Here is a 16,460-nt window from a genome sequence, read left to right on the forward strand (position 1 = left end):
AACACTAGAGCAAAATCTTGAAGAATTAGTAGACTTAGGAGTTTATGGAAATAAATCTAGATTAAATTTAGATAACTTTATAAATTCAATAAATATCAAACCCAAATCAAGATTAAATTTTTTAATTCCAAGATATGGATTTAAAGCGAAGTCCAATTTCACGTGAGCTAGTTCATTGAGTTGGTCTTCAAATAGTGAGCCCGCTCGATTACGCCAAGGCCCATGCCATGTGTCAAATGACATGACGCATCAAGTCAAATAAAGGATAAATAAAATGATGACATGTATTCAAATGATGTGGCACTCCTAGTCATATTAAACACCAACCAAAGGCAGACAAATGTTCCAATTGACATGTCTAGGCCAATTAAATGTGACCTCATCAAATGAGCCAATCAAAATCAAGCAAGAGAGTTAAGCTACACTTAAATAGTCTACCTTCTACAACTATAAATAGGGGTGTTACATACCTCTCAAGGGAGACACTCAAAAGAATTGGGGGAAGGCATCCGTAACCAGCAGATCATCTGAAGAAGAAGAGAGAACTACATGCATCTCTCTAGCAGCGATCTACAAGTTCTTCATCTCTGGTGGTGATCCGTAAGTTTCTATAACTCCATATGTGTGATCAAAGTCTAGCTCTATATTCGTACAAAATTTTAAATAACAAATGATTCATCAACTCAAGAACAAGCAAAAACCTTGAGTTGATGGTTGTGATCAGTGTTGTTCAAGGCGATCGCCTCGTCACCAATGGCGAGAGGCGAGGCGATCTTCAAAATCCTTTTAGCTTTGTGGCGAGGCGATCTTCAAAATGCAATGCCATGATGACAAAAGGCGAGAGGCAAGAGGCGAGAAAAGTGTCACAATTTGTATTTTCTTAAAAAAGGCGAACAATTTATGATTTCAAAAGTTAAAAGGTACTTTTAGGGTTTTTGACTAGACTCCTCCGGCGACTAGCCAGACTTTTCTGGCGACTCCAAAGTCTAACCAATACATACTTCTTCTCTTCATCTTCATATTTCTTCTTCCTCTTCTTCCTCTGTTTCTTTTTCCTTCTTCTTCAGACTTTAGAGTCACTTCTACCTTTGTTTTGACTTTTGTTATGTTTTTTTTCTCATTCAAGTTCTATTTTAGTATGTGTTATCTATTTTCAGTTTTTGAATTGACATATTTGCTAATATGTTATTGCTATTGAGATTTTGATTATTCACATATGCAATTAAATATTTAAATTTTTTGATATTAAATGGTGCCGCACTTTAAAAAGGCGAGCACCTCGCCGCTCGCCGCTCGCCGCTCGCCTCGCCTTATGGCGAGGCAGACCCTTGTCGCCTTATATCGTCTTTCGCCATCCAAAATACTGGTCATGATGATAACAATAAAAGGATTACGTCTTTCTATTTAAGATTTCATAAGATTGTGATCCACACACATTATTAATCAAATATTAAATATTTGTCGCTATTTTCTTGTCTTGATTATTACATTTTCAATTAATCATGATTAGACGATAGTTTATATAATTTTGTATTCGTTGATCTGATGTAAACGATCAAGTAGTATGTCCCCCTTAAGAGTACTATTATATTGATTGATGAACAAACAGAATTAACTGGAATTTCGTATTGCTATTATTGTATTTGGTTTATGTGTAGTTCAGATGAGAAAATGATCTCCTATTCCATTTAAAACTTGAATAGGAGAAAATAATTCTACAACAATTTCCTACATTTTATTTACGGATTCTTCATGCTTTCTGTAACCATGTCCATAATTACTTCTTCACACTCTTATAAACGTTGCTCTTATACTATATGTGTGATGTTAGTTTCTAATTAAGCATGACATCAACAGCTAGTTTAGTCAGTATATATTATTACCTTATTACCTCTGTTGATTTTTAACTGTCTACTATTCCAAAAGTAGATTTCTTTTACTTATCACTTGTTAACATATCAAGAATAGACAAAAAAAAGATATATTTAACGTCAACATTAGTTACTTATTTCACAAATCATTTCCCAAGACCGAAAAGTATTCATCAATAAATATTGGCATTGTGGTAAAATACGCATATCAACCATTATTTCTTAAGGGACATGCAAATCCAAAGTAAACTAGTAAAAGTGAACGGAGGGAGCATATATGAATCTTTTGGTTTTAGAGTCCCAAAATATTGACACTATTTTATAAATTAGTAAAGTTACTTTGTTTCATGATTTCAACACACGAACTGAGATGACCAAACACGCTATGTAATAAAATTGTCCAAAATAACGAAAAGCAATGAGCTGAATAAGTTAATGTACCTCATCAGATCACAATGGCAATGCTAATCAACATGCAACATCTCCGTTTTGTCTCTAACTTTTGAGATTCCTTCAAATTGCAAGAGAAAAATATGAAGATTTCTCCCAATCAAATGATACAATTTCAATGGTACATAAATATTTGGTATATTCCAGCATAAAACTAAAGATGTTCTTCTTCCCCAAATAAAACTCTACAAGAAAATGAAATTAGCAAGTGCCAATCTCATCTTTAACAACTTAACTATAATCAGAAAACAGAAACTATACCTACAGTTGGGGATGTTAGTTGTCACGTTCTCTTATATAAACAACGGACCCTGCCCCTACCTCATAGGTGGCGTGTGGGCAGGGAATAGTGTACCCAGACCTTGCCCTTACCTCATAGGAGTAGAGAGATTGTTTCCGAAAACCCCCCAACTTAAGTAACACATATTAAAGAACATACGGAAGAAATTCTCTAATATACTAATCCTTATTTCTTCTAAGAAATGATATTAACTTTACTCTTACCCGTTGTGGATGGACTGATTTGGATTTAGAAACTTAATAGAATTCAATTGCTTAGATCCCGGGCGGTAAATACGCTGCTTTGTATAGTAGGAAAATCAATGAATCAACTATATGTCAATCCAAGCACTTTGAAAATGATAACTATTGTAGAAAGTTTCAAATTTTGATTACTAATACTCCATTTTTATTGAATTAATGGCAAAAAAAAAACACCTAAAGCATCACTTTTTCGTAAGTTTCACACCTCAAGGCTCAACCGTGAATGGTTCTCTTTACTTACCTAAACTATCCGTCCTTTGTATCAAAACACACATCCATTGAGATAACCAAATCGCAGAGAGAAGGAGAGATTGAAGTTAGGGCTATCATTATTGTGCGAGAGCAGAGTCAAAGCACTATAACTCAATTTACAGATCATATAAGACGGAGTTTTAGGGAAAAATTACCTCACTCAAATCAGTCGGTCGGAAAATCAATAGCTGAACGGAGCCAAATCGGACAATAATGGATGCCGCCGATTCTGTGCATTTTTTAATCAATTTTCTGGTGCTGCCGGTTAGCAGGTCTTCTGTTTCATCAATGGCCAATTCGCCGCCGGTGGAGACAATTATCAACTCCAGCCGGACAACGGAATTGGAAATGAATCGGAATTCTACATTTGCAGCCCAAATCCAACTCGCTATAACAATTCCGGTGTGCCTTTGAATGTGAAAGAAAAAACCTAATCAATAAACACATAAAACTCCTCTTGAACTAATGTCAAAAAGTCAGTTATACGCTCAAAGTATTGTAGCGATCTATTACACACTTAATTTTATTCAAAGTGATATTAACCTCGTTCCGAAGACAACCTCAGTTTTGTGTGTGTACACGCGTTTTCATATCTAAATAGTACTCCCTCCGTCCACAATTAATTGTCATGGTTTCCTTTTTTAGAGTCAAACAATAAGAACTTTGACCAACATTTTACGATGTATATTTTCATCATATTGATATGCAAAAAATTGCAACTTATAGTACTTTTCGTATAGTTTTTGAATATCTAATTTTTTTTTAAAAAATATCGAATTTATGTAATCTAATTTAACTTTAAAAATTAGTCAAATTGACTTTCGAAAAGCGCAACATGACAAATAAAAGTGGACAGAGGGAGTATTATTTTAATTTTTAAAAACCTTTATCTCTTGATATTTTCTTAAACTTTTACAAAAAAATAAAAATTTGGGAAAATGCGTAAGTACCTCCCCAACCTATGCCCAAAATCCATGAGACACACCTAACCTTTACTAAGGTCCTATTACACCCCCAAACTTATTTTTTAATTAATTTTTTACCCCTTTTTGGCCTACGTGGCTGAGTCCGTGACTTCACCTATGTTAGGCGCGTGAGTGCAATTTTTAGACAACACTGACCAATAAAAATTGGCCACGTGTTAAAATAAACTTGAAAAAAAATAAACATTAACTAGTTGTCTTCTTCTTTATCAATGTTCTTCAACTTTGGAAAAAAAATCTCCATTATCATTCAAGGTAAATTGCTTCTTGCTTTGAAAAGTTCCGACGAAAAGTTTCAAAAACAAGACTCCTAGACTCGAAACTCTTAACTTAGTAACTACAGAAATTGATTTCTTTTTATGAATCCATATCACTGTATTTTTTTTTGTTCCCAACCTCTTTCTTTTGACTATTTTTCGGTAATAAATCAGTGTCCTTTAAACGTTGAAGGAGGGAAGTATGTATAGGGAAAAATTGGAGCAGATTAGGGGGGGAAATCAAGTGAAAATTCAAAGAAAAATTTGAATTTCTTGTCTCTTTTCAAAGGCCAACAGTGAAAGGATGAGCAATTTCTAAAAAAGGGGAAAGGGGGATGGGGATGTGTCTACTGCAGAAAAGGAGGACGATGCGTACGGCGGACACTGTTGGCACCGTTGCTGATGTTGACGGGTTGGAGTTGTACTTTTTTCGAGTTTTCTGGATGATTTCCTGTGAAGAAGACGAGGGCAAGTACGGGGGTGGGGTCGTTTGGTTCTAGTAGCACCCGTTCCTGGGTTGGCATGTTTCTTTTTCTAGTTTTTCCCGTTGGAGAAGAAGGACATAGGTCGGCTATCGGGTTTATTGTTGTTGTACACTGGAAAGTAAATGGGTTTGGGTTTATTGGAGAAATATTGTATTGTTGGTGGGCTGTATGTTGTTGTATTCACTACAACAAATATGATGGTATATAACTGTGATAGTTGAAAAAGTGGGGCCCAGCGCGTGTTGAACAAAGTTCTCAACCTATTTGGTTTATATTGCCACGTAGGTCAAAAAGTGGTAAAAAATTAATTAATAAATAAGTTCGGGGGGGTGGGGGGGGGGGGGTAATAGGACCTTTGTAAAGGTTAGGTGTGTCTCAGGGATTTTGGGCATAGGCTGGGGGGTACTTATGCATTTTCCCTAAAAAATTGGGTATCTTCCTCCTCTCACTATAAATTTCTCTTTTTAAAATCTATTTCTTCTTCTTCTTCTCCAATGTTCATAAATTTAAGGAAAATATAAAAATCTGAAGAGAAAATAGGAGTCAATAAGTCGATTATGAAGTATAGAGATGTTGGCGTCAGCAATAGGCAATGAGCAACACCATTGTTGCCGGTGAAACAAATAAAATTTTCAGATCTGTAAAATTCTTTAAAAATCTTAATAACTACGTATGTAAATCAAGCATTTCATTAGTATTCTTTGTGTGTAATGATTAATCAAATATGCTATTGATGATTTGTGGCATAAAATAAATTGGTGGTTGTAAGTAGTGCTCCGACAAGAATAGAGAAGACAAAGATGGAGAAATCATTTTCTTCGATGAACTTTTGATAAATTTAGGCAATCTAATCAAGAATTTTATGCATTAATGTTATAGGATTTTCAATAGAAATCATTATCTTTCTCATGATTATTTTTCGATAATCTTCTGCGGTGAATCCTTCCGCGAGTTCGTACGGAAAAATCATGAATTTCAAGTTGAAAATTATTAACTTTTCTATGGAAGTCATCATATTCTTCACTCCTTTCTATTTCTTTTTAGAGTTCCTCTTTAAGGGAAGAGTGTTGGATGTGCATTTATCAAACAATCAATGGTTACAAATGTTGTGATTCCTTAAGAAGAAGAACTCAAAATAAAGAAAAATGTAAATGCTTTAAAGAAATTGGGGCCACCAATAAAAAGATTAAAAAATAAAGAAAATTGAAATAATTAATATATTAAAAATTATAATACATAATTATATAATGACCAATAAATTAGTGTCATGTGTTCAAATTTATCATTTTAACATATATTTTTTTCTTCTCACGCACCTTAAGAAAGGTGAAAACACTTTCTTTGCCATGTCACGTTCTAAGGGGGTATTAATATGACTTTGAACAAGATTAGGTGTGTAATAGGTCGCCATAATAATTTGAGCGTGTAACTGACTTTTCGATACAAGTTCAGGGAGAAATTTATGTCTTTTCCCATTATGATGTGGCACCTCCAAGAAAATTATTCAAGTATTATTTTTCTTTTTTTGAAAAAAAAAAATCATGTGCCTATGGCGGACAAGATGGAAAAAAAACAAGATTAAGATTATTTGGACATGTGAAAAGGAGATGCATAGATGCCTAGTGAGGAGATGTGAGGGCGGTATATAATGGGTAAGAGCCTAAGAGGACAGGTAGGGTAAGCCAAAAATAGGTGATTAGATAGGACATGACGTAACTCTAGATTATTGAGGGCATGACTTTAGATAGAAGGATGTGGAGGTCTCGTATTATGGTAAAAAGTTAGTAAATATAGGGGTCGTTTGGTAGAGTGTATAAGAATAATGCAAAATATGGTGCATTAGTAATGTTTGCATTAGTAGTGTTTTGCATTAGTAATGTCTGCATTAGTTATGCAAGCATTATTTCTTATACATTGTTTGGTTTGATGTATTTAAAATAATAAATCTTGCATAATTTCTATTAAAAAATATATGTTTACAAAAATATCCTTCACACTTTATTTATTTGTACACTTCCTTTGCAACAAAGTTATTTGCTAAAACATCAAAACAATATTTCTTTGCTAAAACATCATTAACTCTTCATTCTTCTTTTTCTTTTTTCAAAAATAATATTAAATAGTTATACTATTGAGTCAAAATATTTTTGTAAAAAATTGGCAAAGAATTTTTTTTTGTCAACATTAAAAACAAGCATTTAGGTTGTCATCAAATACTAATAAAATACATGAAAGTAATGCAATCAACTCAAGAAAAAGATAGTAATTTACTTGTTCACATCTAATTATGACTAAATCAACTAAGATCAGATTCTTTTGCAACAAAAAAATTCTACCTTCATTTTTTTTAATCATATTTTAAGGATGAATTTATGTACTACTAATTAAGAAAAGCATAATGGATGTGAAAAAAGAATAAGTTTTGTTTTTTTGAGTTAATAAGTTGGGCTGAGGCAGTGGCCTGCTTAAATTTCATCGTCACAATAGTAAAATTTTTGATTAAATTATATTTTTAAAAAAAGATATTTAAGAGGCCATAAAGCCTATTAAGACACCAATAAATTTAAAAGATACTAAAAAACAAATAAAAATAAAATTAAAAACTTATGACAACAAAGAAAATGAAAAGACTTTAAGGGTAGTTTTGTAATTATTTAATCTAATACAAGTGTTAAAATGCTATGTATTACTAATACCTAGAATTCCTTGGTATTAGTAATACACAACTTAATACACAATAGAGTGTATAACTAATGGTTGCATTAGTTATACATGGCATGAAAAAGTGTACCACACAAAGTATTGTTAATACACACATCTAATGCATGCATTATATTCCTAACACACTCTACCAAACGACCCATATGTATTATCTTGATTTTTGAGGGGTATTGCCAATTTTTTTTATAGAGTCCTGCTTTTGATTCCACTATTACTTGTTATTGATTGTGTTTAGATTACCGCATTATTTTGTGGTTGTTTGTTTCTTTATTAGTTGTTTTGTTTCTCCACCATCATTTCCCCTTTTCATTATTCTGTGTTATACTCGAGCCGAGGTCCTTTGGAAATGCTATGTATAGTCTACCCTCCCCACTTGAGGAATTTCACTAAATATGTTATTGTTGTTGATCTTGTCCGACCTGTCCTTTTTTATCACGTGTTCTCTCTTGATTTGTCCAGTTTGATTTTTACCCTATATATATATTCTTTAGGGTTATTGTCTAATTATTATTCACTCCATTTTAAAATAAGTGAATTGTTGAGTTTTTTCATAATTCTAAATAAGTGAATTGTTCAAAGTTCAAGAGAGTTGTTGGAATTTTTTTCCATTTTTACCCTTCATTTACATCTTCTAGGTGATAATTTCAGGAGAGTTAATTGCTCATATTTATGATTTTACTTTAAGGGTGTGTTTGGTAAAATGTTTTTCCAATTTTTCCATGTTTGGTTGGCTTAAATGTTTTAAAAGATATTTCCAAATCAACTCATTTTCTTCAAATTTAAGGAAAATGACTTCCCTTCGAAAATTAAGGAAAGCATTTTCCAAAATTTATTTCATCCTCAAATTACAATAGTTTTTTTCGTACCCTACCTCATACCCCTTACGCAGCCCTCCCCATCCAAAAAAAATAAATTAAATTATCTTATTTTTTAAATTTCAAATATTATTTTCACCCTACCCCCGAACCAACTGCCTACCCCCAAACCACCCCTTAACCCCCACTACCCCCATCTAGGGCCGCCCCCGTCAACTTTTTTTAAAAGATATATATATATTTGTGGAAAATATTTCAAATTTTAAAAAACAATCATTTTTTAGCCTTTTCCTCTTCATTCTCTTTAATCTTTTTGTGAAAAAAATTAATCAACCCTTTAAGTGAATTGTCAACTTCATCTTCCTTCAACAATTGCTCTGCCACTTCTGTTGGTGTCACATTGGTTATGCCAATCAATTCCTCAATTTCTTTGAACAATTTATGATCTTTAATCCCTAAGTAATTGGTAGCAAGAAGTTTGAAGCCACAAGGTGTGCAATATGTCATGTGAATGTGCATGTCCAGTCTACCAGGTCGCAACAATGCAGGGTCAAGTTTCTTTATGTGATTTGTAGTGAAAATTATGATTCTTTCGTCTGCGCAACTCGACCATAATCCATCAATAAAATTCAGTAAGCCTGATAAGGTCACCTGCAAAACAAAGTGGCCTAGTAAGGGAAATTATCACAATACACTGACACCAAGCGTGACCTTAGAAGATAAGTACATACTCCAACATTGAGTAATGCACATCTAGACGCCTCAACTTGTCTCCACCATAAAAGTAGAAGACTCCAACTTACAAAATCATCATCCAAACACCTCCAAGAAATTTGTGTCAAGTTGAAGTGTCTAGATGTGTGTAACACCCCGTAACTAGAAAGAAGTTAAAAAGTGGAAATAGTCATTTTTGGAAAGAATATAAAAATCTGGAAAATTTGTTAAGTATGTTAAGTTGGATTTTGATCAACTTCAAATGACCATAACTCCTAGCTCAGGATGATTTAGGTGTGTTTCCAGATATCGTATAAAATATCTTGGAATAATCTTTCCAACGCCGCCAAGTTTGCGTGATTCCGAGTTCGTATGAGTGAGGTATGACCATTCGAAGTTGGGTTGTTCAATTAAGGAAAATCTAATCTGGATTTTAGAAGGGTATTTTAGTCTTTTCCTTTCTCAATTATTTTAATTCATTTTTAGGAGTTTAATTGGGGTCTAAACTGAACTTGGTCAGTTTACGCTTTTCCAAAAAGAGTTAGGGTTTTGAGAGAAGAGAAAAGAAGAGGAGAAAAGAGGAGAAGAAGCAAGATTTGTCAAGATCGTTCTAGTTTGATCGTGGATTTCGTCAAGGGGTGATCCCTACGAGGTATGTGAGTTCACATAGCGTTGGGTTCGTTCACCCACACGCCAAACATGTTTATTTCAGTATGATTTTCGTCTTAAAAGATTGAGACTTTGATGTTCTTGAGTTGTATTCTTGAAATGCTTTCGTTCTTGAATTTGAGATGAGATTGAGGAGTTCTTGAGAGTTTAAGGTCGATTTTAGAGTTGTGTTTGATAAGATTCTTATGTACATATGCTGGGTATCTGAATCTAAAGGGAATTTAAGAAAAAGAACCGAGTTTAGGCTAATTGGGGTCAGAAAACAAAGAAGGAACAAGTCGGGCAAATCTGGGTACCAGGTCCGCGTCGCGGACCTGTTCCTCAGGATTGCCAAATTTTCTTCGCGAAACGGAACGGTCACAGACCGTTCTGCCTCAANGGGTATCTGAATCTAAAGGGAATTTAAGAAAAAGAACTGAGTTTAGGCGAATTGGGGTCAGAAAACAAAGAAGGAACAAGTTGGGCAAATCTGGGTACCAGGTCCGCGTCGCGGACCTGTTCCTCAGGATTGCCAAATTTTCTTCGCGAAACGGAACGGTCACAGACCGTTCTGCCTCAAAATTTATTTCGCGACCAAATAATTAAATGCATCTCCGCGTTGCGAACTTGCTTCCAGGCAGTGAATTCTTGATCTTTTTAACTATCTAAAAACACTCCCAAACATCATGAGATCTTTCCTATCACAAATCTCTATCCTTGAATATATAATTCAATTCAAGGATCAGTTAAGAGTCAAGTCAAGAGAAGTTAAGAGAAGCTAAGGGTCAAGTCAAGAGAAGTTCATAGAGTCTTCCAAGAGTCTTTTACAAATGTTTTAACTTTGTTTTAAGACTTGAGTTTTGAGTTGAGTAAAGAGTAAAGTTTGAAGTTCATTTCTTCAAAAGAGTATATCGGGATAATGTATTCCCAAAGAGTAAAATGTTTTCACATTTAAAGAAGAAAGGAAACCGTGATTTCCAAAGAGCCTTTGAGCTAGTTTTCAAAAAAGAGCAAGTGTTTTCACAATTAAGCAATAGAGGAAACTTTGATTTTCAAGATTGCCTTCGAGCTAAGTTTTTGAGAATTATCTCAAATCACAGAAAGAAGTATGGTTTTAAACATAAGAGCTAGTATTATATTTTGGGAGTAGTATTGAGCACCGATATGGGGGAGAGTTCAGACAACTCACAGCCCCCATAAACCATGTAGCCACCATGGGTAGAAAAAGGGTCATACTTTTTAGATGATTTCTTAGTGCTTTTTAGCATAGACTAGTGGATCCACTTAGTAGTTCAGGTTCTATACTTATGGCAAGGTATAGGACGACCCTGGCAGCATGAGGCAAAACGTTGTATCATCATGATAGCTCTTAAGTGATGGTTGTCGGTTAAATAAACTCCCACAACAGTATTTTGTATTTTCATATACATTAGAGATATTTGTATTTTCATATACAAATAGAGTTCATATTGTATCTTTGCATACATACAGAGTTATTATTGTATTTTTAAATACACAAAGTTGAAAACCATGTTTTAAAGCTTTTTCTTATACTGCATTTATTTACACTGCTTTAGATTGAAATCAGTTCAGTTCAGTTCAGTTGAGACCATGTTTGTTTCTTCAGTTCCTTTCAAGCTTATGTCTTGTTTTAGTATTCCCCTCGCATACTCGTACATTCAATGTACTAATGTCATTTGACCTGCATCTTATTATGATGCAGACGCATGTAACTAAGATCAACATCCAACACATCATTGATCCAGTTGAGCACTCAGAATCTGTAGTGAGACTCCTTGCTTTTCGGAAGATCCCTTTTTATTGATTTCAATATATTTAGTTCATTAGGATGTCGTGAGTCTTGTCCCTACATCCATCTCAGTTATTAGAGGCTTCATAGATAAATAGACAGTCAGTTAGTTCGTTTGTCTTTACTTTGTTATTGGCTTTTGTTCATAATTGAGTTGTCACTTTGGCTAAGTTAAATGTTTATTTCTAAAACATTATGAGTTTAGTTTGAGATAGTTGAGTTATCTTGCATTTGAGTTCTTTTCTTAGTGCTTAAAGTCTTCCGCTGAGTAAGTAAGCCAGACAAATGGTTCGCTTGGGGACAACAATGGTTCTCGAGTGCCAGTCCTGCCCAGGGTATAGGCTCAAGGCGTGACAATGTGCACTACCAAAGTTGAAGTGCTTACTTGTTAACTGAATTTGAGTATATGCCTGTATGTATTACACTATTTTACTAAAACTAGTTTCTGGGAACGTGTGTTGCATATTTATTCCATACAATAATGTATTCATCTCATATTTTTCATGCTATCAACAAATTTTAAAAGTTCAGAAATTGATATTGTTCAACATAAAAAATTTGTTATAAAGAAATAAGAGATTCTTACCAAACAAATATAGTTAATCATTGAACTTATCACATATAATTATAGTTATACACTATATCTTGTCCTATATTTATGATTTATATGATGCCATCAAAATTGAGAGAAGGAAAAAATGACACATAAACACAATTAAATATGGTAATACATAGATGAAGATGGAATCAAATAAAAGAAAAGATTTTGAAATCAATAATTAATTACTATCATTTCTTATGATTTATAGGATATTGTACAATGCTTAATTTATAGTTTGCAAGTCCAACTTTTTCCTTCTTTCAATATGAGAGAATGAAAAGATATGAGTTTTAAAATTTTGATTTGTAAAAATGAAGAGTCCTGAAACCATGATTTTTTCATTTTCATCTTTCTTAATGTTTTTCTCATTTTATTGCAGTTAAAGGTTGATTCAATTTTTGACTCTAACACCTTTTCACTTTTAGTATAATATATATGATATTGTTTACTGTTTAATTATTTAGATATTTAATTTAGCATAGAGGTAAAATGATAATCCAATTTTACAATTTGAAGCATAATGAAACTTAACATACATAGTTTTAACAATTCAAACAAGATGAAATAAAAAATTTAACATGAGAAGCTACAGAGACCTTAAGAGAAGAGTATCAACAATAACTTTCTTCACTCATTGGAATTTTAATCTTATTTATTATTGTATCTTGTTTTACTCTTATTTATTGATTATTTGTATCAAATAAACAACAAAGTCAAAGTGAGACTTACGACTTTACTTCATAGTAGAACTCTGTGAATACAATTTTTGAGTCATCATCCTTCACGCAACATATCTAAAAGCATATGAAACACTACTATAAAGAATTTCTAATTCATAATTTAATCCCACATCTTCTCTATCAAAGTGCAAAATTACAAAAAGGAAAACTCTTGAAAGATAATTCAAAAGATTATCACCAAAAGCCTATCAAAAGATAAAAATCATGGCAACCTAACAAATCTATTTATCATAAAATAAAAAGTGAGAAAATAAAGGGCTAAGTTATACAAAAGGAAAAAGGAAGGGACTTTCAGCAAGACAATTGTAAGGAATATTAGTAAAAAATGTATAGAACACAATTATTATTACAACCCATCCTAAAAGAAGTATCATATAAACCCAAAAAGTAATTAACAATACATAAATTATGTGATTACAACCTGCGTATTTCTAATACCCAAATAAAGTTTCATACAATTATCAAAACCCGAAGAAGCATAATATTTTTTGCCCCAATGTTCTCATACTTGGAACGACTTGCTATGGAAAGGAGTTTGGCACCAAAACGGACACTTCTGAAAAGGATTCCAAATCTAAAAGGATTGCTGAGAAGTGAAGGAGAAGAGCAATTCTCTATGCTTAAAGAAACAAATATATAAAATTGTCTTATGATTGTTTTTCCAACACTATTTTTGTGAAGAACTTAGATGTTTGAGTGATAATTTGATTGATCAATGTATATATGTTTCTATGCAAATTTATAGAATGTTGTAAAGAATATGTAAAATTTATTACTACCATGGACGATGAAAGAAACAAAACATTAAGATTGAAATAATTGCTGGTGATAACTAAGAAACTCAAACATTTAATAATTGTGGGAAGATGGAACAATATTCTACATTCAAATTTAATGTAAAAAATGAATGGTTTTCTGTTTAGAAGTTTTTTGTTTTGTTTTTTTTTTTTTTATATTTTTTTGTGTAGAACAAAATTGTTAATAAAAATTTGTATGGACATTTTCGTAATTCAACTTTAGACTTGGAGGCTTCCTACTTTTAATTTAATATGATACATAGCGCAAATTTTTTATTGTGTATACAACTAGTAGGAATAGTAAGATAGGAAATGGAAAATAAAAGACTAATTTACCTTGCTTTCTTGCATACCAAAACCATTAATTGAATGAACAACAGTAGCTCGATTAGCCGAGTTATCTTGCAAGTCAATGGTACAATCAATGTCCTCCACCACCAAAATGGACTTATTGGTTGTGGCAACCAACAACCTCTGTAACTCCAAGTTTCTCCTCAGCGAAGTCAATTCCAAATCATATATATCAAAGTTCAAATAATTCGCCATTGCAACAATCAAACCAGATTTTTCGGTCCCTGGAGGACCAAACAACAAATACCCTCTTTTCCATTCGTTGCTAACTTTCCTATAATAATATTTCCTCTTCACGAATCTCTCCAAATCCTTCAAGATCATGTCTTTTTGATCTGATTCCATTGCGAATGTCTCAAAAGTGACCGGATGATTAAGATTCACCGGCTTCCACATTTCGTGTAAATTTTACATTCTCTCACAATCCACAGTGTGAATCTTGATCGTCTTGTTTACGTGTTTTTGTAATTTTGCTTCTTTCATGATGTGAGGCAAATATGATTTAACGACATTAATGTCCCTATTTTTCTTGTGAAATGTGACCTCAAAGGGCCTGATTTCAGATTTTAGAGTGGAATTCATGTCCCTGGAATTATTGAAGTTTGTAGACTTTGTTTGTCTACAGAGGCAAATCCGCTTGAAATTCTGTCCATTAGAAACATCTGTCACCTGTTGGAATAAAACCTTGAGATTTTAAAAAAAACATTGTCTTCATGCGATCTATTACATTAAATTATCACTAAGGTAAATTTGAACGCGGAAGGAGGCTTACTTGAACACGTAAATACAATCGTTCTTCAAATCAAGAAGTATGAATTTTAAAGAAAGGCGACTAATTTCACTTTTCCGATGGTGGATTATTAGGAAAAAGAGTCATATGTCTGATGTGGAGGCCTCCACATCAGACTACTTCTAGTCTATGTGGAACAGGCCCTCAAAAATGTTGTTGCACTTATGTTGTATCCTTAGAAAAACCATAAAGGATCTGACACACAAGTCAATATTTTTGAAGAGTCCATGTATCATAACTTCTAGTTTAGACCAAGCCTTTTATGATAACAAATAACATGACATGCAGTTTTATATGTGCAAGGCATTACCTCCTCATAACGTTCCATAGCGATGTTGAAATTCTTCTCCTTTTCAGGCTTACTGATTTTAAGTTGATGGATGTTAGGTGATAACTTGTTTCCAAAATAGGTCTCAGCAGCTTCATAAATTTCGTTGTTGACAAGGCCATTAAATTCGTCAATCACCGTTGTTAGCTGATTCGAGAACTTGGTGAACATGTTTCTAAGTCCAAAGAAGAGATATTCATGGAGTTCTCGGGGGATGTAGTCATGGATTATCGAATGAACGAACATGGTTGTCGCAGCAACAGAACCTACTGTTGATAAAACAGTAATGGATAAAGCCATTTTCGATTTTGCTGATGAAGAGGACATATTTTTAAGGGCTTTTTGATTAGTGGATGTTAGTGTTATGCACCAAATGTGTGACAAAAATAGTAACCAATATGTTGATGCAATTACGAGTGAGGAAAATGCTAAATTTATAGTAAAAATAATAATAACAAGGCTAGTTGGGCTTGAACATACAAGTGTCACTTGACACCCCTTCGCCAAGGGTACCCCCCGAGAGTACGTGGAGCACAAGTTCAATAATGTGCCTCATATAGCAAACGTTAAAGTCATGTTAGATTCTCAAGTCACCTCTAAGAAAGGGAGTTTCAAGTACTCGGGGACTATTATCCAAGACAACAGAAAGATTGACAAGGAAGTCAAACATCGTATTGGTGCAGGGTGGTTGAAATGGGGGCTAGCTTCTGGAGTGTGATAAAAAGGTGACACTGTACTTAAATATAAGTGATATGGAGCAGTAGTCAAATCGACTATATTGTATGGAGTGGAGTGTTGTCTAGTCAAGAACTCATATGTCCAGAAGATGAAAGTTGCAGAAATGAGGATGTTAAGATGGATATGTGGGCTTACAATGAAAGTTATGGTCATAAATGAAAACATTTGGGCCAAGGTGGAAGTGACCTCCGTGGTGAACAAGATGTGAGATAGATATGTCAAGTGGAGATACACAAACGCCCTAGTGATGATGTGTGAGAAATTGGAGTTGTAGAGCTTAGGAGAGGTAAGGGTAAGTTAATAAGTACTAGGGGAGGTGACAAACATTCAGCTAATCGAGGAACTCAACATGACCCCGATAGAAGGGTGTGGAGGGCCAGGATTCAGGTAGAAGAATAAAAGTAATTAGTTTTGCATTTGGTTTCTCCAGTTAGTAGAATTAGTAATGTTTTATTAGTTTACTATTTTCGTATTTTTTTAATGCTATTTTTAAGATGACAAAAATGCCCAACGAATGGAGGTGGAGTACAATGGTTCCATTGTACAAGAACAAGGGTGATATTTAA

At 33.5% G+C, this 16,460-nt stretch overlaps 1 pseudogene; it reads right to left on the bottom strand.

The window, feature by feature from the left end:
- Positions 1 to 8,650: 8,650 nt before the first annotated feature.
- LOC125860246 (protein HYPER-SENSITIVITY-RELATED 4-like) lies at positions 8,651 to 15,483 on the bottom strand (annotated as a pseudogene).
- Positions 15,484 to 16,460: the final 977 nt, after the last annotated feature.

The sequence above is a fragment of the Solanum stenotomum genome, chromosome 3 (assembly GCF_019186545.1).
Source record: "Solanum stenotomum isolate F172 chromosome 3, ASM1918654v1, whole genome shotgun sequence".
In the NCBI taxonomy this organism is placed as follows: domain Eukaryota; kingdom Viridiplantae; phylum Streptophyta; class Magnoliopsida; order Solanales; family Solanaceae; genus Solanum; species Solanum stenotomum.